This window comes from Triturus cristatus, chromosome 12, assembly GCF_964204655.1.
Source record: "Triturus cristatus chromosome 12, aTriCri1.1, whole genome shotgun sequence".
NCBI classification, from domain to species: domain Eukaryota; kingdom Metazoa; phylum Chordata; class Amphibia; order Caudata; family Salamandridae; genus Triturus; species Triturus cristatus.
In genome coordinates this window covers 121635895-121659343 of record NC_140595.1, presented here as the reverse complement: position 1 = coordinate 121659343, position 23449 = coordinate 121635895, and the positions used below count along the sequence as shown (strand labels likewise).

The following is a 23449-nucleotide window of genomic DNA, read 5'->3' as shown; positions in this document are numbered from 1 at the left end:
GAATTGTTACTATTGCAGCTTTGACTAAGGGCCTCAATACGACAGTCAGATTACCACAGACAGGCCGTCGGTGGCAGTCCGACAGACAACCCTTTGGTCCAACTACCAGATTACAATGCTGGCAGTCGGATCCTGGGTGGGCAGAGAGAGAGAGGGGGGGGGGGGGGGGGGGGGAGGGACTGCCGCTTCCAGCAGGATCAGTGAGTCGGTGAGGCAGACAGAATCGTTATCCTGAATAGAGGAGATGCCGAGGCTGGCACCACTATCAGGATTACGATGTCCCTTTCTGACAACCTTTTCATGGTGGTCTGACTTCCATGAAAAGGGACTTTGGGGGCCCTAAACAGGGAGTCCGTCGTGGGCCACTGCAAGGTGGCACATGGGCACATATAGTGCCCCCACACACCTCCATGCACCGTGTGCCATGCACTACATGGTGCATGGTGCATTGATGTGCACAAAGTGCTCTTTTACACAGCAGCCTGTGCTGCGGCTCTTTTCCTTGGCCGCAGCACAATCCATTGTGTAAAAGAGGGCTTTCCAACCGCCAGCACAGCAGTTGCATCTTAATCGGGCGGTCGGGCCACAGCATGCTTTTCAGGCGGTCGCCTGACAGACCTCAGCTCTTCCATCAGAAACTGTTGATATCAGGTGATATCCACCTTAAATCTGGGAGACTGGCTGTCAGACAAACACCAGCCCTGGTTAAAGAGCAGTTCTTTAGGTACTCTGCAGAATATCCCCTTACTTGGTCAAGAATAACTTGTGACTGAAACAAAGTGGGGTGGTTTGGATCCCGTCTCGTGTTTCAGGACATGCTTGGGATGGGTCCCTTACAAATGTAATTTCCAGGCTTCTCTCCAGATACAGCCTCCATACAAGGTGATGACTAGCACACTGTGAAGAATAGAGCTGGCTCCAAACAGGAGTGCCCACAAAAGGACCACAATGATGTGCGAGATCTCTTCATACGGTTGCCATCAACCTTTCAGTATTACTCAAAGACCTACAAAAAGGCATGCTCCCCTCTATAAACGTCCTCACTTTGAACAAAATAAACTGCTGTCTCACCCTTCAGCCATCAAATCTACCAAATGGCTGTGCTCAGGAAGAACTAATCAGCAGCTCCTTGCTAACAAAGTCGTCATGGAAGTTCTAAAAGTTGCCCTGGGTCCATCGCCTTCACTGTAAAGACTGTATCTCCATTATTTCGCTACAGGAATGCAGGCAATACACTTCCACTCTCTGGGGAGCTTGTCCTTATTCCCCACCATGTGTGTCATGCTAAACCAGGAGTATATGCAGTGTTCATATTTACACCATACAAGCATCACATGCGCACTATATGCATGTGGTCAGGGCAAGGTTGTGGGTCTTCACATAACAAAACTTTACACAAGAGGGGTCAGTAAGCCATGCTCTAGGTCTGCTCAAACTATAAACATAAAACATGGCACACTGCCACCACCACTTTACTGTAGATGCACCCACGACAGGGAGAGTAGTCCACTCTCTTTTGTCAAGGTTACCCACTACGCCAGAAAACACGAAAGGTCCTAGATATCACATTTAAAGAGAAAAGCCTAAGGCTCTGAACTCATGCTGAAGTAGCGCAACTCTAGGGCTAAACAAAGTCAGGATACCAGATTCACATGAAGTGAGGGACTCAGGGAAGAGGTACTCTCCCGCTCGATACTGGGGTCATTTCCATCACAACCCAACACCAGCCCATGGAAATTTTTGTTGCGCTGCATGGAATAAACGTTAAGCTTTGAATATCTTTGTTCTGTTAGATGGTTTACAGGTGTCACGATGCACTCGGGGCAAATATCCTCAAGTGTGCAAATAAGAATGATGGTCTGACTTTCCGGCTTTAAACTTCTGGGCAGGCAATCACAACACTAAACAGAGGTTGGATTCAGATCTCCCCTCAGTAAGGGGCGAAGCACTTTCTTCAATAGTTTATTCACAGCTGTTACTATGAGAGGTGTAATGCACATTTTTGGGGGGCGTTGTGAGGACCGAGCAATTAATCTGATGGGAGTGGCTGGGGTGGAAAAGAAAGGAAACACAGGAATGTCATGCATGCTGGCTCTACTGATAAACCCTTTTCCTGCTCTGTGTGTGTCCCCCAACCGTGTTTAAGAGGACTTATTGAGCCACAATGTACTCCACTGCAGTCCTCTTTTAAAAAAAAAAAATGTTTACGCCAGTAGTGGAGGCTACAAACATTTGGGGCTGCGTACATTATCCCAAACGAACTTGTGCTTTAGTCAGACCTTCCTTTTTAGGTCTCGCCTACGCAGCGCACATGCGCTGCATAGGAGGACCTTTAGCTGTAATTCTGCTCTTTTTCAAAGCACATACTCGTGCTTGTGGTGGCATACAACTTGCGGGAGCGCGCAGGGGCGCACCACAAGCACGAGTATGTGCTTCTAAAAAGAGCAGACTGCTCTCCCCAGCGCGCGCACCATTCGCGGGCTCACCTTCTGCTCCCCCTCTCTCTCACAATTAACTTTCGCGGCCCCGGGGCCGCACTTGTATTTCAGTGCTTGTTACATTGTGCCATGAGTTCATGATATGGTCCATGCCTTTGCAGTTGCTCCGTGCAGACAGGCATTAACACATTCTCTTTCCTGTCAATTTATTTCACTTCGTTTACTTACAGTTATGCCTTATTCTTTCCACTCGGGTACTTTGCATTGCTTTCACAGGCTCAATGGTTCCCTTACTGCGCTCATTTTAGATTGTATTTGCGGCATTTCTCACACCCCTCAATTAGCCTTACCTTCTTATGAATAAAATGCATTAAAAAAATTCAGTCTCCAAGGACTACGTTTATCATTTTAAAAAATCATTAAAAAAGTATCCTGTATTTTACACTTAAGAGGCACAACTTGATCTAACAAGTTAACCAGTTTGGAAAGTAAACGCGGAGTCTTTTTTTTTTATTATTATAGTAGTAGTATATTTTCAGCAAGTACCTTGTTATTACATTAATATCTTTAAATTCCAAGATGGCGACTCCTTGTATTCAAGTTTATAACACGTCCTCTGCGGAAAAGCCATTTCAGCTCCTGAGTTCAAGCAAGCAGGGCTCAGGCAGCGGCGTGCTTTCTCCTTCAGCTCCGGGAATGTGCTTTTCTCTGTAGGTACTGTACAATGAACAGTTTTAATAATGGTAAACGCGCAAAGTGAGGCTTTTTTTTTTGCTATACATCTAACTGGTCAGCTTGTTATTTCCAATTACTCTATGAATCGAGCTTAAGATTCTGACCGAGGAAGGAGTAATATAAACGAAGCACTGCTTGTTCGCACTGTACTCTGCTTATAATCTGCAAAGCGGATTGGAGACCGGCTTCTTTTAGTATTACAATATGCTGGGTCACACCGAGGACTGCTCTCAAATATAGTGTTGTTTCATAGGAGTAGACATATAAGCAACGCGCTGTTAAGAAAAAGTCAGCACGGCAAAAACAGAAGGGAATGCATGGTTTAATTACCATTACAATAGCGACCCCTAGCGGAAAAGCAACGGTTATCTCTTACCGGTTATTCAGAAGAGAGCGCGTAGTTTTGAATAGTTTGAACCTAGCTCAGCAGCAAAGTTCCCGCCTTTCATGCATGAGGTTGAGAGTTCGAGTATGCAAGACGTCCAAGCACGTCAGGCTAACTCAGTGCCTCTCGTGCATTACACGCTTGCTAGATCATATAATGGATCAAGTGCTCGATTTCTGAATTGTAGAGTTGTGGTTCCACCGGTCCATTTACACATTTTGTTTACTTGCTCCAGGGCACATGCCTTAAAAAACAGAAGTGGGTTACCAACCAAGTTAGGCAGAATGCAAGTAACATCACTGCATTTGGCATCACAACCCATGACATCACAAAAAGTTACATCAGATCTTCACACCTCACATGTTGAGCTTCTTAAATCACTTCTTAAATTACCTAAGGTATAATGCAAGTTAAAGAGGATATACAATGTTACAGATTTGTCTGTAAATTTCCCAGTTATTTGTTCTCTACGATTGGCACGTATTGCCGTTTTCTAACTTCTTGACCCTTACCTGAGAAAACTAGCGAATTGTAGCCCTCAGATATAGGTGCCCGGGCTTTCCTAGAGAACATTCGAATCTATTTACATATCATGGTTCATTTTTGTTATTCCTATAAAACTCCGTCTTTATATGCGCATATACGCCCAATAGTGTCGATCATGGGATACGCAGTTACCTAGAAATGTAACTTTCTGCTGGGATGTATGCAGCCCCAAGCCTTTGTTTTGAGCCCTGAAATACTGGACCCTTTTTCATTGTACAGAGTCAATAACGATTATTGTTACGTTGGAAGGCAAGTGAATGAGAGCTCTGTAGCAATAATCCCCACACCGCCTCCTGGTTCATGGCCATCCAAATGAGGCAGGCCTTACCTCTGAGTGTTGCCATATATGCCTAGATAATATGAAAAAAGGTACCGGCGTTATTGAATCCCATTTAAACAGGGGTCCCAATCTGATTTCACAAATTGCTTAAATTGAGTTCTGGAACAATAAACTCAATATGTACTTCAGGGCTAGACAAAATATAGAAGTGTTGTTGGAAAACATTTTGAAGAGGAGCTTCAGGACATGATTTTCATTAAGTTCAGCTGGAGTACTGACATCGGTGTATGTCGTGTGCAGAGTAAAATACATGGCCAGGCTGTGCTGCAGTAGTATATAAAGTTTAATGTGCATCATCTGCCTTATGTGCACTGCATTGTGAGAATCGCATGGTGCACGCAGTGTTTCCGCTGTGCAGAATATGCAAGAGTTTTTGAACGGCGTTTCGTTTCGGTAGCTTGATGTAGGGTGTGTGTGTTCCCTCTCCCACTACTGAGAACACAGGCTCTCCTTATGCTGCGGACGAGTGTGCACTGTTCAACCATACACTAAACATTTTTTATAATAAATATTTTTTTAATAAGGTCGTTTAAATATACATAATCTCACCCTAATTATAGACACGGTCACAAAAATGCTTATAACAGTTTTTTTATTATTACTTTGCAACATGCTGCACACAAACCCCACTGCTCTACAACATAGCTTAAAACACATTAGCAAAGCCAATAGCTATGGCTAAACACTTATAAGGTCCTAAAGGCAAGACCTATTGGCTTTGCCAATACTTGTTAACGAAGTAGTGGCTTGGTGTTATGGCTACCAGATGCTAAAGAACAAAACATGCATTTCTGGTCCCTCTTAATATGCCCTCACTCATAGCTCAGGCTCATTCATAATTGTCGGAGACAGTACTTAACAATAGTTGCTGAGGGCAACAAAGCTCAACTAATGACAGAGGCCACTTTTAAAAATGTGACGTTGCAAGCATCTGATCTCTGGTCGCCACTGTCTCCATGAAAAGGCAAACTGTGGTCTATGATCTGACGGCAGCCTGAGTCTGCATGACCAAGACTGATTGATCATACTGAACATCTATCTGAAGGTTTCACCTTCAATGCCTGGATACTTTTTGCCATGCAACGGCCTGTTTGCTCTTTGAAAGACCTGAAATCTCCCCAGGCCTGTATATCTTAAGGAGGCGAAACGTATTGTCTGTCTGATGCACTGTTCTTCTCTACCACAAGGAACAAGAGCAAAAATCAAAAGATAAATAAGAATAGAAACACTTATGGAAACATTGGATAAGCCATTCAATATATGATATAAGAATCTTGTTTAAATAGATAATTGTGTATAGTCTGTTCTCTGCACGTCTTGAATAAACTCTCTCTGCATGAATGATACTGGGTGTTTGCATTTCTCATGTTGTATGCTTCCCTTACATGCATGCCAAAAATAATCAAAGACAGCTAATCAGAAAATCAGCACAACATGCTATAAAAAACTAGAAACCGGTAGCAGACTAATCTTTGGACAGTTCACTGAACTAAGCAAAGACAGACGCATGCCGATTTTAAAGTGCAAAGCTTTGTGAAAATGGGCAGGATCTAACCAGTGCAAGTGTTGGAGAACATGTCACCATACCAAGAGAGTGCATACGAATACCAAAACAAACAGTCAACTGTATGCGCTGTGAAGACATGTAAGATGCTAGTGATAAAATGCAGGATAAATAATGCAACCATTAAAAAAATCCCACAGATGTGGCCATTCCAAAGCTACATTAACCCATCAGTTATGGGAGGACAGGCAAATTCATGATTTTAGGATAAAGGTGGACGTGATCGAGAGAGTCACAGAGACAAGAAACATATGGATGGACAACTAGCTTTCTGAGCTCTGCCTCAACAGTCAAAGGAGACAAAGAGGTATAAGAGCTTAGACCAGAATACAACTATAGACAGAGTGCATGAGAATAGGCTAAAAGAGCAAATACAAAAGTTGATGGATGGAGTGCTGAAACTTTTTAGACACTCACCCCCAGTCACAGATGTGGGTTGAATCCATCATTGTTCTTTAGTTCACTTCGACACCCCAGTTCAGACCCTACCATATGCAAATCAGTCTTGGCCCTGTTCCTCATGGGAACAGTCCAGCCTGAAATGGCTTCCCTGGACTGGGAAAAAAGCATCCTGGGACCGGTTTCAGGGTAACACCCTTCATCAGCCAAGCTAGCTGGAATCCAGTGGCAAAGTGAGCAAGGGACCCACATATGGGCATACCCTGCCAACTTTGGGTGAACAAAGCAAACATAAGGTGAGCAAAATTACGATGGATTAAACCAGGATCTGTGACTGGGAGGAAATGCTCAACATTCCGTCCATCATCTTTTTGCATTGCATTTTCACCCTAAGTGGGTATGGTAAGCCCAGACATGGATCCCGTGCTCACTAAGCCTCTGGGTTGCAGCAAGCGTGGCTGATGAGGGGCGATGCTCCGAAAGAGGTCCCAGGATGCTTGTTTCCAGTCCAGGAAAGTCCTGGACTGGCAGTTTGGGCTGGACTGTTCCCATTGGGTACAGGGTCAAGGCTTATTTGCACATGGATGGGTTCAAACTGGAATCAATCAATCAATCACATAATTTGTAAAGCGCGCTACATACCCTTGAGGGTTTCAAGGCGCTGGGGGGGGGGGGGGGGGGGGGGGGGGGGGGGGGGTTGCAGCTGCTATTGGTCGAAGAGCCAGGTCTTGAGTTGTCTCCTGAAGGTCAGCAGGTCTTCGGTCTGTCGCAGGTAGAGGGGAAGGGTGTTCCAGGTCTTGGTGGCGCGATGGGAGAAGGACCTGCCTCCGGCAGTGGTTCTCCGGATGCGTGGGAGATTCCTGTTGGGTACGTAGAAGGAGAGTCGACTGTTGAGATAGGCTGGGCCGGTTTTGTGGAGTGCTGTGTGCGCGTGGATCAGGAGTTTGAGGGGGATTCTTTTGTCGATGGGTAGCCAGTGCAGATTCCTCAGGTGGGGGTGATGTGGTCACAGTGTGGGACGTCGAGGATCAGGCGTGCGGAGGCATTCTGGATTCTCTGTAGTCTGCTGATGAGCTTGGACGAGGTTCCGGCGTAGAGGGCGTTTCCGTAGTCGAGTCTGCTGCTGACAAGAGCCTGGGTGACTGTGTTGCTCGTGTTGGTCGGGATCCATTTGTAGATCTTGCGGAGAATGCGGAGGGTGTTGAAACAGGTGGAGGAGACTGCGTTGACTTGTTTGGTCATGGAGAGTTTGGAGTCGAGGATGACTCCCAGGTTGCGTGCGTGGTCGGTGGGGGCCCCCAGTGATGTGGGCCACCAGGAGTCGTCCCATACGGAGGGGTTGGATCCGAGGATGAGGATTTCCGTTTTGTCTGTGTTCAGTTTGAGGTGGCTGTCCTCCATCCAGTCAGCGACGGCCTTCATTCCCTGGTGGAGGTTGGATTTGGCGGTGAGGGGGTCTTTAGTGAGGGAGAGGATCAGCTGAGTGTCGTCGGCATAGGAGATTATGTTGAGGTCGTGCAGTCGGGCGATGCGTGCTAGTGGTGCCATGTAGATGTTGAACAGTGTCGGGCTGAGGGAGGATCCTTGAGGGACGCCACAGTTGATCTCGGAGGCATTGGATCGAAACGGGGGGGGAGGCGGACTCTCTGCGTTCTGCCGGAGAGGAAGGAGGTGGTCCAGTCCAGGGCCTTGTTACATATCCCTGAGTCGTGAAGGCGTGTGCTTAGTGTGAGGTGGCAGACGGTGTTGAAGGCGGTGGAAAGGTCCAAGAGGATGAGGGCAACCGTCTCGCCGTTGTCCAGCAGGATCCTGATGTCATCTGTGGCAGCGATGAGGACGGTCTCGGTGCTGTGGAATCCCGATTGGGACGGGTCAAGGATGTTGTTGTCTTCGAGGTGCTGGGTGTTTACTATCTTCTCAATGACCTTAGCTGGGAACGGAAGCAGGAAGATGGGCCGGAAGTTCTTGAGGTCGCTCGGTCCGCCTTGTGTTTCTTCAGTAGGGCGTTGATCTCTGCGTGCTTCCAGATCTCAGGGAAGGTGGCGGTCTCGAAGGAGAGGTTGATGATTTTGTGCAGGTGGGGAGCAATGGACTTGCTGGCTTTGTTGAAGATGTGGTGCGGAAGAGGGTCGGATGGGGATCCGGAGTGGACTGTTCCCATGGTCTTGATTGTGTCCTCGATGCTCACGTTGGCCCAGGTTGTCAGGGTGTCGTGGGCGGTGGGAAGCGGTGGGTTCGATACGGTGTGGTCAGTAGGGGTCGTCCGGGGTCTGAAGCTGTCATGGATGTTGGTGATTTTCCAGTGAAAGAAGGTGGCGAGGGAGTCGCACAGGGCTTGCGATGGTGGGATGTCGTTCGCGTTGGAGCTGGGGTTGGAGAGTTCCTTCCCGATGGTGAAGAGCTCCTTGCTGTTGTGTGTGTAGTTGTCAAGGCGGTCTGTGAAGGAGGTTCTTTTGGCGGACCTGATGAGGTGGTGGTGGTTGCGGATGGCGTCTTTGTGGGTGGTGCGGCTGTCTTGCGTCTTTTCGTTGTGCCATACGTTTTCCAGTTTTCTGCAGGTGCGTTTGGAGTGGAGGAGTTCCGGGGTGAACCAGCTGACTCTTCTGCGTTGGTGGGGCTTTTCAGAGGAGCGATGGTGTTGGCATAGTCGTTCATCCAGCGTTCGAGGGCGAGTGCCCCTTCATTCGGGTTGGTTGGGGTCGTCGGGAGGGGGGTTGAGTGCGAGGTTTGTCTGTAGTTTTTCTTCAGTGATTTTGCCCCAGCGGCGGCGGGGGGTCTGTAGGGTGCGGTGGTGTGTGGGTGTTTTTCAGAAGGAGAAGTGGATGCAGTGGTGGTGTGTCCAGGTGAGTTCGGAGGGGTGGCTGAAGGTGATGTGGGGGCTTGAGGAGAAGATGACATCTAGCGTGTGGCCGCCGTTGTGGGTCGGCGTTGTGACGAGCTGTTTCAGTCCGAGGTTGGTGAGATTGTCGATCAGGGTGGAGGAGTCGTTGTCTGTTGTTGTTCTCCAGGTGAAAGTTCAGGTCTCCGAGGAGGATGTAGTCGGTGGAGGTCAGCACGTGTGTGCTGATGGAGTCGCAGAATTGAGGCCGGGGTCCTGGAGGTCTGTAGACGAGGGTGCCTCTTAAGGTGGTCTTTGGGTTTGTGTGGACCTGAAAGTGCATGTGTTCAGCGGTGCTGAGGGTGTCGGTGGGGTTTGTTGAGATCTTGATGGTGTTTTTGTGGACGATGGCGATTCCTCCTCCGGCCCTGTTGGTGCGGTCTCTGCGGGTGATCTTGTACCCGTCTGGGATGGCTATGGCGATGTCTGGCGAGGAGGCTTTGTTCATCCAGGTCTCGGTTAGGGAGGCGACGTCCGGTGATGTGGTGTCGAGTAGGTCCCAGAGTTCGACGGCATGTTTGTGTGGGGAGCGGGTGTTGATCAGGATGCATCTGAGCTGGTTGGCTTCCGTTGTGGTGGGTGTCTTGGCGCTTTCGTGGCAGGAGAAGTTGCAGTTCCAGCAGGTGAAGGGACCGTGGGTGCGCCTCGGGCGGCCTTGTAGCAGGTGTGAGTTCTTCCTGGGTTGAGAGCGATGAGGGTCTTGGCGTCGTAGCGGAGGTGGTCATCCTGGCAGGTGCGGGGGCTAGGGGTTCTGGCGCTGGGCGCGGTCCAGGGTATGGCAAGCAAAATAACGATGGGTTAAACCCAGATCTGTGACTGAGGGTTAATGTTTGACAATGTTCAACATGCCGTCCATCTTTTTGTGTGGCAATCGGTTAAAAAATACAACAATTAAAGAACGGAAGAGGCAGGCCAATTAAAAAAAAAAAAAAAAAAAAAACATTAAAAAAAGAAAATAGAAATCACCTTCTACTCACAGAACACATTTCCTACCTTCAATCTGAACCTGCACAATAGCCCACCTACCACTTTTATCAGTTAGCGATTTTTCAATTGTACATTTTAGATATCTATGCCTTAAAATGGTTACGCCTCTAATTGAAGTATCTTGATCCGAAGCTATAACGATTTTGTATCCCAATTGTTTAAGAAGCCTTTATCTTTATATGCTATGTGAGTCTCTGATAATAAGACTAAATGTGGATTATACATCCGCAGTTCCTCTTCCACCAAACGTCTCTTATTCCTACTATTAAGGCCTGCAACATTCCAAGCTAAGGTATTTACTACAGCCATTCGATAAGAAGAAACCCCACCTTTGCTTGATTTATATCAGTAGCACACAATATAGTGCCAAAATTCATGCTTTTATTTTTTATCAATTTCATGTTGGTTTTTTGATCCTTTTTGACAGCTATCTTTTTATGCATCGTAAAATCCCACCCCAACCCCCTGACACCCTTCCCACCCTTCACACCCACCCTGTTCCTTGAAGGAGGAATCCTCCTCTTCTAATAACTGCCGCTGGTATGGCAGTCAACTAGGGCTCGACCGCTCCCCCCAGCCCCCGGTCTAGAGTCCCCCCCAAACCATTTTTGATAAGGAGAGAAAGAGTAGGTAGAGAAGCCAAAGGAGGCCTATAAATTATATGCTTATATTAAGGCAAATAAAATTTTTTTTATTTTTTTTTAAGTCCCTAATTCAGCCTGAGCCTTCCCCTTTCCATTTCTGCAACATTTCCTCTGCCTCTAATCTAGAAAGCAAAATGTAGCTTTGCCCATTCTTAATAACTTTAAGCCGAGCAGGCTCTTGCAAATAAGCTTGGACACCAAATGCCTTTAGCGGGTCAATCAGTTGCTTCAGCTGCCATCTCCTATCCATCGTATATTTGCAAAAATCTGATCGAATGACCAGAGAGAGAATCCACCACTGCGGGCGATCTAGGACCAGCTTTTAGCGAGACAGCTTGGCGCAATAGGTAGTTACCAAAATAAAGTAGGAAGGGCCTAGGATATTGGAGATTCTTCTGACGTTGTACTATCGGGAGTCTATGCGCCCGCTGGATCTGGCAGTCCCAGTCCCCAAATTCAGGAAAAGCCTTCTGCATAATCTGAACAATATAAGCTCTGGGGTCCGCTCCCTCCAAACCTTCAGGGATCCCAAAAAGTTTAAGATTCTGTCGTCTCTGTCTATTCTCCAAATCCTCCAGTTTAGTCTGTATTTCCCTTAGTTGCACTTCTTGTCTCTCCGCGGAGCTAGCCCTTCTAGACGAAGCCTCTTCTATATTGACAACTCTCTGTTGAAGCTCCGCCATCTCTTCCGTCACACACCCCACTTTCTCCATTGCTTCTTTCATTGTCTGCTGAATTTTTCCGTTATCAGTTCGAACTTGAGAAAAGAATGCCCGTGTTTCTTCCCTTTGCTCATTGAAAGCTTGCAATATCATGGCGAGCATAGCTGTTTCCTGGCCTTGACCCTGAGCATTATAATGGCTGTATTCCGCAGAAGCTTGTTCTTCTAGGGGAAGAGAGCAGGAAGCCAAAGATAATTATTGGGGTAGTTCTAAAGATGGGGTTGAAGAGAAAGATGCAGAGGGAATAGCATCACTGTTGCCTGAAGTAGGAAGCTGCCCGGCCACAAAATCCTGGGTGCTTGATTCTTTCGCCGGATTTTGTGCCGGCCCAGAGCATAAAAAGTCCTCCTTTCTAATTGGCGATATTTCTGTTACTGGCATAGGAACGTCTGAGATGCTCCCACCATCAGTAAGCCCCATTCCTGATAGCCTAGCAATAGTCTTCTTGATCCCACCTTTAGACTGCACCCATTTCCTCATTGGGCTATTCTTCAAGTCCTCTTTCGTATGCTTTTCAGACGCTATGCCTGTGTTAGATACGCCTTGCGTTTTCTTAAGTTCTTTAGTATGTTTTACTTTTTTTAAGGGATCCATTTTGATTGTTATTTTCTTCTTAGATTCCCTTGGCAGACGCTGCTCTCTTGATGTTTTAGATAGATGTTGCATATGCCCATTAACTGATATTAAATTATCTGCTACGGATATGGAGCCACCCAAACCTTTCAAGCTCTCCAGCTGCTCCTTTGGTGTGTTAATATCTTGCCCATCTGGGGGATCGAGCGACAATTGGCTATCGTGGCCATTACTATCGTTGTCTTTGCTATTGCGTCTTGAAGCACTGGAGCCATCGTCATTCAGCTTTAAATTTGTGCCTTTATTAAAAGGACCCAATGGTAACATTGGCTCAGTTTCAGACTGAAATTTGGCCTTGTTAGCTCTTGGATCAAGACCTTTAGCGCCTAGTTGATACTGAATATCCTGGGTGTGTTGAGTGTCTAGACTAGTAGTATTTTGTAGCTGAGAATCAGTGCAGCCTTGTTTGGAATTATTGGCTATAGCGTTAATTATCGTCTCTACTAAGCTATTATCTCCGTAGAGTGGCACATTTTCGGTAATCTCAGAGGTTTCCAGATTGTAGATACTGGATCACCTGTCAGCCAAGCTTTGGGGGTGTAGTGTTAGCAGAAGCCTCCAGTCCTTCCTGCAATGTCCCTGCCAAGCCGCCTGGTTGAAGATTCGTAGCCGACCCCCCTACTACTAAAGCTCTGCCGTTGCCTGTGCCGATACCGCCCCCACTCACTGCAGGCATCGAAGTTGCTACCACTGGCGTCTCTGCTGGCTGACGATTTGCTCCTCGACCGCTCCTTGTAGGTGCCATTTGTCGAACAATCAGGTTGCACAGAAGTTTGCTATGGCCGTAGAAAGTGTTACAGGGAAAGCGATACGCCGACCGCCAAACCGGCACTCGCTCGAGACGTCGAGTCCGTAGCAAGCAGCTGGGACGAGTCTGTAGGAGGAGCTGCATCCGGTCAGCAGCGCCAGGAAAAGCCGCGCTGCCTGGAAGTTTTCAAATCGACGTTCTCTTTCTCCTTTCTCCCGTCTTCAAAATGTTCTCTATATTGAAGTAAGCTCCTTATCCTCACGTCATAAGTTTAGTGCTTTTTTAGCAACCTCTCCCATAGATTTTTACCGGCGAGGGGTCAGGTTTACCAGGAGCCGCTGCTGTCCACTCCTAGAGGCAGCTTCAGCCCGCCATCTTGCATTTCCTCCAGTCTTTGTGTTCTATGCGTAGTATATGGTTCAAATAATGATGATTATCAAATAATAGACTGAATATTGAATTGCTGAGCTGGGAAGACGATCGAGTTGTGATGGGGGATTTTAACTGTGTTATGAATTACGAGAGACACTACAAGACGACATGCATTCCAGAGGATGAAAAAGACACGCACAGCAATTAATGAGCTAGGACGAATACATGCTCTTAGAGATGTCTGGCGGTCACTATATCCTAATGTACCGGTCTATACCTATTACTATGCTACCGCATAGATATGGCTTGGGTATCAGATGAAATCATAGAATTTTGTACAATGGAGATATGTCCCAGGGTCACTTCAGATCACAACCCCATCCTCTTGATTTTTAGGATACCATCAGCGAGGAAACAAACGAGGGATTTCTCATTTCCTAGATATCTTTTAACAGACGAAATCTATATAGCAAACATCAAGCAACACCTGAGGGAGTATCTGGAAATTAATAATGGCTCTGCAATACCAGCAATAGTCTGGGATTCATGTAAGGCCAGCATTAGAGGATTTACACAGCAATATATTTGGAGACAGAATAGGCAGCGTAAGATAGAGGCAGACGAGATTATCAAAGACATTAAGACCATAGAGGACAGACAAGCAGAAGCACTACTAAATGGCTCTCAAAATTTAGAAGCTATAGGATATGAATTAATAAATCTAAAATCAACACTAAAGCAATCATTTAGGGAGAAGATAGCAGTTAAAATTAATAAATATAGACTGTCTCAATATGAAAGTGGGGAAAAAATTGGGAAGCTCTTAGCTTTTAAAGTGGCTGATGAGCAAGCTAAAACACACATAAAAGAAATTAAAGGCTCAAATAACGAGATATATGAACAGCCAAGCCAGATAATTGCACAGTTTGCTATATACTATCAAAAACTATATACACCAGAGGCTCAGCCACAAATGCTTGATATTATAAAATATGTTCAAATGCATTAAAAAAAAAAAATAATAATCGGTAGCTAACGAAATATCAGAATTACTGTCAGATGATATTCAGCATGATGAAATTAAAGCGGCCAGCTCCTCTTTGCCATCAGGTAAGGCATCTGGAGATGACTTAATCCCCCTAGAACTGTATAAACTATGTTTAGATGAATTACTTCCAGCTTTCACTCAACTCATTCGGCATATCGAAACAGGGGGGGGAACGCTCCAGACTCTCGGAACACGACTCGGATAATTTTTTTTTTTTTTTTTTTTAAAAGAACAAACCTCCAGAGGAATGTGGGTCCTACAGACCCATATCGCTTATAAACACGGATGCGAAAATTTACGCCAAAATTCTTGCAACTCGCTTAGCACTAATAATGCCGGAACTTGTCTCACCCCAACAACATGGGTTCATTTTAGGATGAGACACTACATCTCATGTGAACATGGCTATAGTAGCGTTCGATGTTGCAAAAATAAAAGCAGCCCCACTCGGTATGATATTACTAGATGCTGAGAAAGCATTTGACCGAGTGGGGTGGGACTTTCTTTGGGTAGTATCTGCATACGGCATTAATGGTAAATTTTTACATCTAATTAAGTCTTTATATCATCATCCCACAGCTAAACTAGCCTATGCAGGACTACAATCTGATGTGTTTCCAATATTACGGGGTACCAGTCAGGGGTGCCCTCTTTCACCACTTTTATTTGCACTATCAATAGAGCCATTCATATTAGCATTACAAAATCAACCTCGGATTATACCTTTTGTACATAACTCAAATGAACTAAAAATTACGGCATATGCTGCCGATATTGCTGTATACTCAGCAGACGTTAAAACAGCACTGTATGAGGTGGTCAATGAAGCAGAAAGATATGGTTTGGTATCTGGCTACAGACTTAACATCAACAACACCCAAATATTAATGAACTACAAAGATACCGAAATAATAACTGGGATATGCAATACGGCTACTTACCTAGGGGTTAAATTAACTACTAGAATAGATAAAATCATAGAAATAAATTATGAGACTCTTCTTAAGGAGACTGCAAAATTGCTTTAAAAATGGCACAAGGTTCCTATAGGTATTAGTGGCCGTATAAATATAATTAAAATGAAAATACTGCCTAAGTTTATCTACTTATTCCGCTCTATCCCTTTAAGACTAAGTATGTCTTTTTTTAAACGATTAGATGGAATCTGTGGCAGTTTCATACGGGGCTATAAGGCACGCAGAGCTATTCGATTACTTAAGTTACCATACAATCAAGGGGGTCTGGATTTTCCAAACTTTAAACTATACTTTTGGGCAGCCTTTTTTAGGCGGCTACGAAGTTTAATACACCCCGCAGGATGCAATGCACCCTTTTTTTTTTTGAGTTTATGCTTGGCAAGGAACATGAAAAGTTCCTATACAGAATTAATGATCCAAACTATTTCAAGCGGGTCAGATTTAAGGTCGCACGAGATATTGCAAACATATGGTGCTCCATTACTTCTAACTGTAATACATCATTTAATCATGATAAACTACCCATATGGGGTAATCCGGGTTTACCGGAAATTTTTCAGGATATGGAGGGTAAACGATGGGCTAGCTTTGGCATAAAATATCTGGGTGATGTATATGACCAAAATGGGTTCATGACTTTTGAGAAAATAAAGACTATATATAAGATAACGCCGGGCATGCAATTCAAATATTTTCAAATTCGAGATTATTTTATCCGTAGCATGCAACTGACGAATATTTCAGGCTCGTTCATATGGGAATATCTGTACAAGGATAACTTAAAATCAATAATTAGTACCGGATATAAAATCTTATGCACATTTAAGCCAGACGACTGTCATAGATTAGCTGAACGCCTGGGATACAACGTAGGGATATCAGTGACAGCTAACACTATATCACGTGCTTTTTCTAGACTCAATAACTCTGTACATTCCTCTAATCTCAGGCTACAACAATTCAGAACAATCTGTCAACTATACTATACACCAGAAAGAATATCAAAGTGGTCATCCCAGCGAACGTACAAAATGCCCAAAATGTAATTTACAGGCTGCTGATTTAAAACATATGTTCCTTTTATGTCCTTTATTAGCGAATTTCTGGTCGAAGGTAACTGAAGTGATCTCTCAGAAATTAGGGAGGGCAGTGATGTTTTCAGTAATAGAGGTACTAGTTGGAGCCCAGAGTATTATAAGCAGACATGCGGACTTAATTTCAATATTATTGGTAAGTGCAAGATTGACAATCGCTCGTGTGTGGATCTCACCAACACCCCCATCGGTCATGGAATGGTGGGGATTAGTTAAAGAAACATATGATATGGAATTAGCATTGGCTAAAACGAGAGGTGTGCGGGCACTCTGTAAACTAAATAAGATATGGGGTGTACTATTCTGAAATGTCCAAAGTATAATATCCTATTATTTCTGTCATGGGGGATAACATGTATATCTGCAGATATGAAAAGTAAGATACTCCTAAAACTGATACACTTGCTTGTATTACTGCGTTTATGATTTCTTTAACTGAACAGTATGTATAATTTTTTTCTTTTTTCATGTTGGTTATAGATTTAATAAAAAAAAAAATAAAAAAAAATCACCTTCTACTAGACCATATTCTCCAAACAGAAAAGTGGGATGAGATCCAGAAGAGGTAGAATTTTGAACATAGTCAATTGGTTGATACGTGTCCCACTGAATGCAAACTTCTTCCATAAACCAGCTACAGCTGATAGGAAGACAGGCCTTTTCAGTTCCGAGCGTATCACTACACAAGCAATTTCTAGTTTCACAGACAGTATGAGGAACTTGGGGTGCATAGGCAGGCAGTAAGAGAAACGTGGACGCATAGTGTGAGGGAGCTTGCAGTCAGTGTAGACATTTGGGCACAAGGACAGAGTGCGAGGAGCATTGCGAGGCAGAGACAGCTGGTAGAACCGGCACTGGTGCTAATAACACTTTATCCTCTTTGCCTTAAATTCTACATTATGCACATCTTGGAAACCACAAATGCATAGTCAAGATAGCGAACAGTACATCTTAGATTGAAAGCATTCCGTATTTTCAGGACTACTCACTTTAAACGGCATGATAATACCAATAGTAGGCAACTGTGCTAGGCAAAAACTATTTTATGATATAATAAAAAGAAAAATCTAAATTTGTGAATATTATTTTGGTGAGAAGCACAGTTGATTGGCCAGTCATTCCTAACAGCCCTCAAGGAAACTCTTGCCTGGCATTCACCGCTCAAAAAATATTCTGTCAAGCGAGCATAGTATCATGCAGGCTAGGAAAGGGTGTGTAAACATCATGTTATATTCATGCACATGCTCTCAGCTGCGACAAGTCCCCAAACAAACACCTTAGGGCCTTTAACATTAAACTCCTACGACGGTAATTCTTCGTCGTGACTACTGGATGTGGTAGCGTTTTAGCAAACACGATGCACTAACAGTAATTATGAAATTAATTTTGTAGTAGCGAATGCAGAGTACAAGTGAGGGACTAGGCACCCTCTAGCTAATGAAAGTTGTGCTTGCCAAGAACAACAGCTTTAAATAATGCCAAAGGCATGCAGGCACTAACCACAGGTGTGGGAGACCATAGCTGTCAAATCTGCCTATTTCCATGCTGCAGGTTGATAGCATAAACTATATTCATCTTGTTTTGCCTGCATAAAAGGGAACCGTGCAGAATGTATTTTTTTTTTTTAAATAAACAAAGTATCTACACAAACATTATATTTAAATAAACAAAGTATGTACATAAACAATCTAGTCTTGGTGTTTTATTCCTCCCTTTTTTCTTCTTTAAGAACCAGTGACTACTAAAAAAACGTTTTGAGAGTGCTCCAGGGTCTGCAACAGTCACTGTGTTTTGGGATGAGACATTGAAGTGAAAGACATCCCCTACTTCTAAAAGTTAATCCTACCCAAGGTGGCGTCTTAGTAAAGAAATGTCATTAGATTTAAACTGAAGTAAATGTTATCACCCTGGATCCCTTCATTTATCCAGTAATCACTTATTAAGAACTCCCCCAACAATGAGGTCAAGTCCATTCTGGTAGTACTGACTTACCTGGCCAGGGTAAGGTTACCGGTGATGAAGCATGCCACAAGAGCGTGTAAGGTTTCCTTTTTCAGAGACTCTGCGATCTATGGGGCTCCAATTGTTCAATGCAGACATTCAGACGAGGTGGTCGCATTGTGTGTGATAAGGGTGACGGTCCCCATAACATGTTCCTATAAACGAATGAGACTCACAGACATTCACTAACCTATATAGCTTCGGAAAATGCAATTAATATGGCGAGGATGCTCACAGGCCCGGTTCTAGAGGGTGGGCCAGGCCCACCTAAGGAAACCCTGGCCCTCTAAAGGCCAAATCAGAACTAAAAAAAAAGCGTTTTTCACCTTAATGTTTCCGTGGGATCTCCTTTACTGTTCATTTTAATGATTAACACCTTTGATATAGGATACTTTCATGCCAGGGAAGAGGTGTGAAGACAGCAGTGTTTAGTAGCTGCTCTGATGTACAAATGACATGGATATCCTGAAAACTAAATTATGATTCTTGGCTTATTGCATCGTATTTTTAAACTTGAACGGTTTGCAAAGTAAAAAGCTGCCATCGTTCTTTAAAAATATGAAAAAGCTGCCAAGTGCCTCTGTATGACAGCAGCAACAGGAGGATGCTGTATTCTTAAAGTTCTGCATCTTAAAGATTTGACAAGCAGAGTCCCTTCCCCAAAGCCGGAACCACATCAACGAAAGCAGCTCTCTGGGTGCTGATTATTGTGTTAACAATGCTAAATGTGGACAGATGCCAATACCTAAAATATCAGATCGATTAAATACGTTGTTGTGTTTTTGGCCAGTACCCACTCATCTTCATGGCCCACTCATGCTTCTTTACGCCCCACCCAAAGAAAAAATTCTAGAGCTGGGCATAGATGCACATCGGTGTATATTTAGTAATAAAGAAAAATACCAGGCTGAATAAAACGCTCTCCACAAAGGCGACTTCGTGGGCACAGTCACAAACAAGTTGGGGGTGTGGGCCTCCACGTTTTTCCTCCACCTACTCAAGTCTCCTTGATCGCGCTGCTGAAGAAGTGAACACACGCCCTAACACAGGTCCCACTCATTCCGCAGAAAAGATGACGAATACGGCCTCAACTTCCCGCGCACACAGGCTCAGTGTTCAGACAAGCTCACAGGCACTCTGAGGCCTGCCACTCTCCCCTGCCAAGAAATACAACTGACTAAAAAACACAAGCCGGCATAGAGGAAGAGTCGGAGCAGAAGAGCGGCGCCAACGTGCGCATGTTTTATGCACAAGTACACAGGGAAAGTACAAACAGGAAGGAACAAACCTGTGCCCAGCTACAAAAGCAGCTGCCCGAATTACAGGGTATACTCTTGTTAGGATCAGAGGTAGTCTGTGGAAGATGAAACGAGGGGTAGGTTTCAAAGTGCAGGTCCACCGATGCAGACCAACGCATGGCCTTTAAAGGGAGAAAGATGGGGGGGGGGGGGAGGGATTTATCACAGGAGGCCGTAACGGATTCACACCCACCCATGCACAGAAACATGTGGCCTGTGATGGAAGAGGGGCGAGTTTCGGGTTCAGACTCTGGTGCAGAGGAGGGGTTTCGGGTCCACATCCACCGAGGCACCAGAACCCCTAGCTGATGGTGCAAACTTCACTCTAACCGGCTCAGCCAGATGTGCGCCTCCTAGATAGCCGGGAAACAACGCCACCTAAACCACAACGAGACAAAATAAATCATGTGACAATTATTCACCAAGGAGAGAAAGCTTGCTGTAGCCTGGAGGCAGATAAACATCTTCAGTAGTGCTGCCAAACACGCGCCTCGCGGGAGGTGTGCGACTGTCTGCTGGGACCGCGGCGACACTCGAAAGCAAAGAGAGCACTGGAACTAAGCTCGCGGCGACAACACACGTCCAAACACAAAGAGTGCCCGATAAGCTAGCTCGCTGGGTCAATGCACCTGATGCAGAGATAACCTCACCCAGACAAAACCTGCATTACCAGCGTAGCCGACCTAGCCCGCCATCTTCTAAGGTCAATGAAACCCGTACCACAGCAGTGCTGTTGTGGAGTTTTAAGAGCTTTGGTAATTGGTGGCTATCCACGTTCCAGTTGCAAGTGCAAAGATAGCCCAAAGGCCAACAAACAAAAGACAATGATGCAGCCTAGTATACTTCTCAGTAGCCAGGGTCTTTTTATAAGAATTTATTATCGCTTGGTTTTAGCATATCTTGGGGTCACTTAACCCCTAATAAACTACATTACATACGCAAACGACACACTGACTGCAAAGGCTAAAAAAAAAAAACAAGACAAGCACTTCTGTCTGAAAAACATATTCCTAAAAGCAAATTAAAAATGTGGCATGGCTTTGAACCGTGGGCCTTTGTCACTCCAAAAGTCTAAGGCGAACGGAAGCATGCAATAAAGGACAACACAATTATGCAGCAGGGGTAACTAAATTGAGTGGTAAAACCAGACATGTCATTCAACAACGAAAGGCAAAATATGCAGCACAGCCTGCAGCAATATTATCCAGGTAGATTAGCATCTTCATACACATACGTACAAAAGGAAACCGAGCCATGGAAAATATTGGGATTGTTTAAGCAAGAAAAGTACACACGTTCACCAAATTACCTAAAACATGCATGATAACCAGGAATTAATGATTTGGTGTTACATAGTGTCGGTAGCACCATTCCAATGGAGATGCCCTTAAGTAAAATAGCTAACACTTAGGGGTAGATTTACAAACTTGGCACACAATGAAGCTCAGCAAGACAGCTTGCTGCGCTGCCTGACATGGAAAGGGCAGGAATGCGCCTTTTTGAAGGCAATTCCTGCCTTTTCTCCTGCGCTGGCGCCCTTTTGGCAGCCTTGTGCCAAAGCATGCATTCTTGCGTCATGTTCCAAGGGTGCCTCTGTTACATGCAGGATTGTTTTTGTGCACAAAGGGGGAACTACCTGCACAGAAACAATGCTGAGAGGCAGATTTCTCTTTATAAGTATAGCACACACAGGAGGAAGTAAAGTACGCCTATCCTGGGAAGGCGCATCTTTTTGGGACATTCCCAGGTTCATGAATTCTGATAAATCTGGGAATTCATCAAAATACGTGGGAGTTATGAGGGGAACATCCAGGAAACACTTTCCTAGGGCAGAGTATGGCAATGCAGCAGTTTGAACTGCGTTCCTTTTCTCCAGATTTATGGAGCCACTCAGGGCCTTGAATGGCTTCATAATTCTCACTTAAGGGGTGTGTCACACGTATCACGTTGCTTGGTGCAAACAGGGTCATAAATATACCCCTTAGGGCAAAGCATATGGTGCACTCGAGAGAAACAAGCCTATATGTGCACACTTTTTAACATAAAGTCTGCCTTTTATGCTGCACACCTAGTTATAATTTGCATTTCTCTGTGCTTCTGGGGTTACTTTACTTACAGAATATATAAGAGCACCGGTTTTCACTAAGCAACAGATCTGCCTACTGTTATAGGTTACATATTTATTATTTGTACAGCATGCTAGAAAGTGCTCTATTGTATTTTTGTGGGGAGCTACATATTAATGTCAACAAAAGGAGAAGTAGCAGAATTCTCAAACTTTCATCCACAGATAAATTCTTTGATACAAAAACTATTTAATTTTAGGAGATTTGCTTTCCATGTATTCTTTAAATGTTTCCAGTGCTCTTGTCACATTAATAGTCGCACACATTTTAAGAGCTGCTAATGTACCATATGACAAGAGTCCAAAGATGAGTGGAGTCCAAAGATGAGTGTAGTTTAATAGGAGTTTCTGTTGTTCACGTGGTACAGCCTGTACACAGATAAAGGACTCATCAAGGTCCATGAGCAACTCTTAAGATGTATATGACTATAAATGTAACAAAAAGACTGAAAAGTTTTTATAAGTCTGACGGAAAGCAAATCTCTTAAAAAATATATTTTATATATATATATATATATATATATATATATATATATAAAAAATATATACATACACACAAGTTTTTATGCTGAAGATTATCAAATAATGTATATGGGATTAAAATGTATTTAGAATGCTGCTACTTTACTTTGTATTGGCATAAATATAATGCTCCCCACAAAATATACAACAGATTGTTTTAATATGTAAACCAAGAGGATGACTGACTTAGTGAGTGGAAGCAGCACAGGGCCCTTTATCAATTAACCCAAAATGGAGAGAAATGCTAGGAGGAACTTCAAAATTGAGAGCAAGGGACATTAAAAAATATGCAATGTGTTTCAGATCCCTTTCTTAATTCTGTTTAGAAATAACTGCCGCCTTGACATCAGCATGTGACACAAATATGAACTGGCATTCATATTTGAAGACAACAATTTAATGATGAGGAACGAATCGCTCTTTCTACACTGTTGAATTACAAATACACATATGTAGCGTGTTTTCCCATGTAAAGGATGCAACTCCCTTGATTCGGTAGGGTAACAACAGCTGGACAAACAAACGTTTTAGTCCCTAGATATAGCGGTCTACAGCTAAAATGTTATTAGTTATCTCTATTAACTTTCCTGGCACTGGGCTGAACGTCAATCGCACTTCCTTTTACAAACTTCTGATCGGTGTTAGCAATAAGCAATCATCCAGCAACGTGTAGTTTAAGTGTCATTGAAAGCTATAATAATGTGGAAAATAATACGGTTTCAGAATCGCACAATTCCTTCTGAATATAGGTGGCACGTGGCAACCAGGTGCGATACGAGGGGCAACCCCCTAAGGAAGAGCAGATTCATCCAAAGGATTGCTGATTTTAGCTGGGTCGTTCTAAATATTTATGTATTTCCAGATGGGCACTGGCAGTGTTGGCTAGAAACACAGGGGCGGGAACTGCATAAAAAAAACACAAAACATGCATTGAAAGTCCGAAAAGGGGCTTAAGGGTGCTAGGTAGATTGAATAGGTGCTTGAGAAAATAAA

At 44.3% G+C, this 23449-nt stretch overlaps 1 protein-coding gene across 1 annotated transcript in view; it reads right to left on the bottom strand.

The window, feature by feature from the left end:
- Positions 1-23449, bottom strand: part of ATP8B2 (ATPase phospholipid transporting 8B2) — a 363866-nt gene that overhangs the window by 339670 nt on the left and 747 nt on the right. The gene's annotated exons all lie outside the window — the stretch shown is intronic.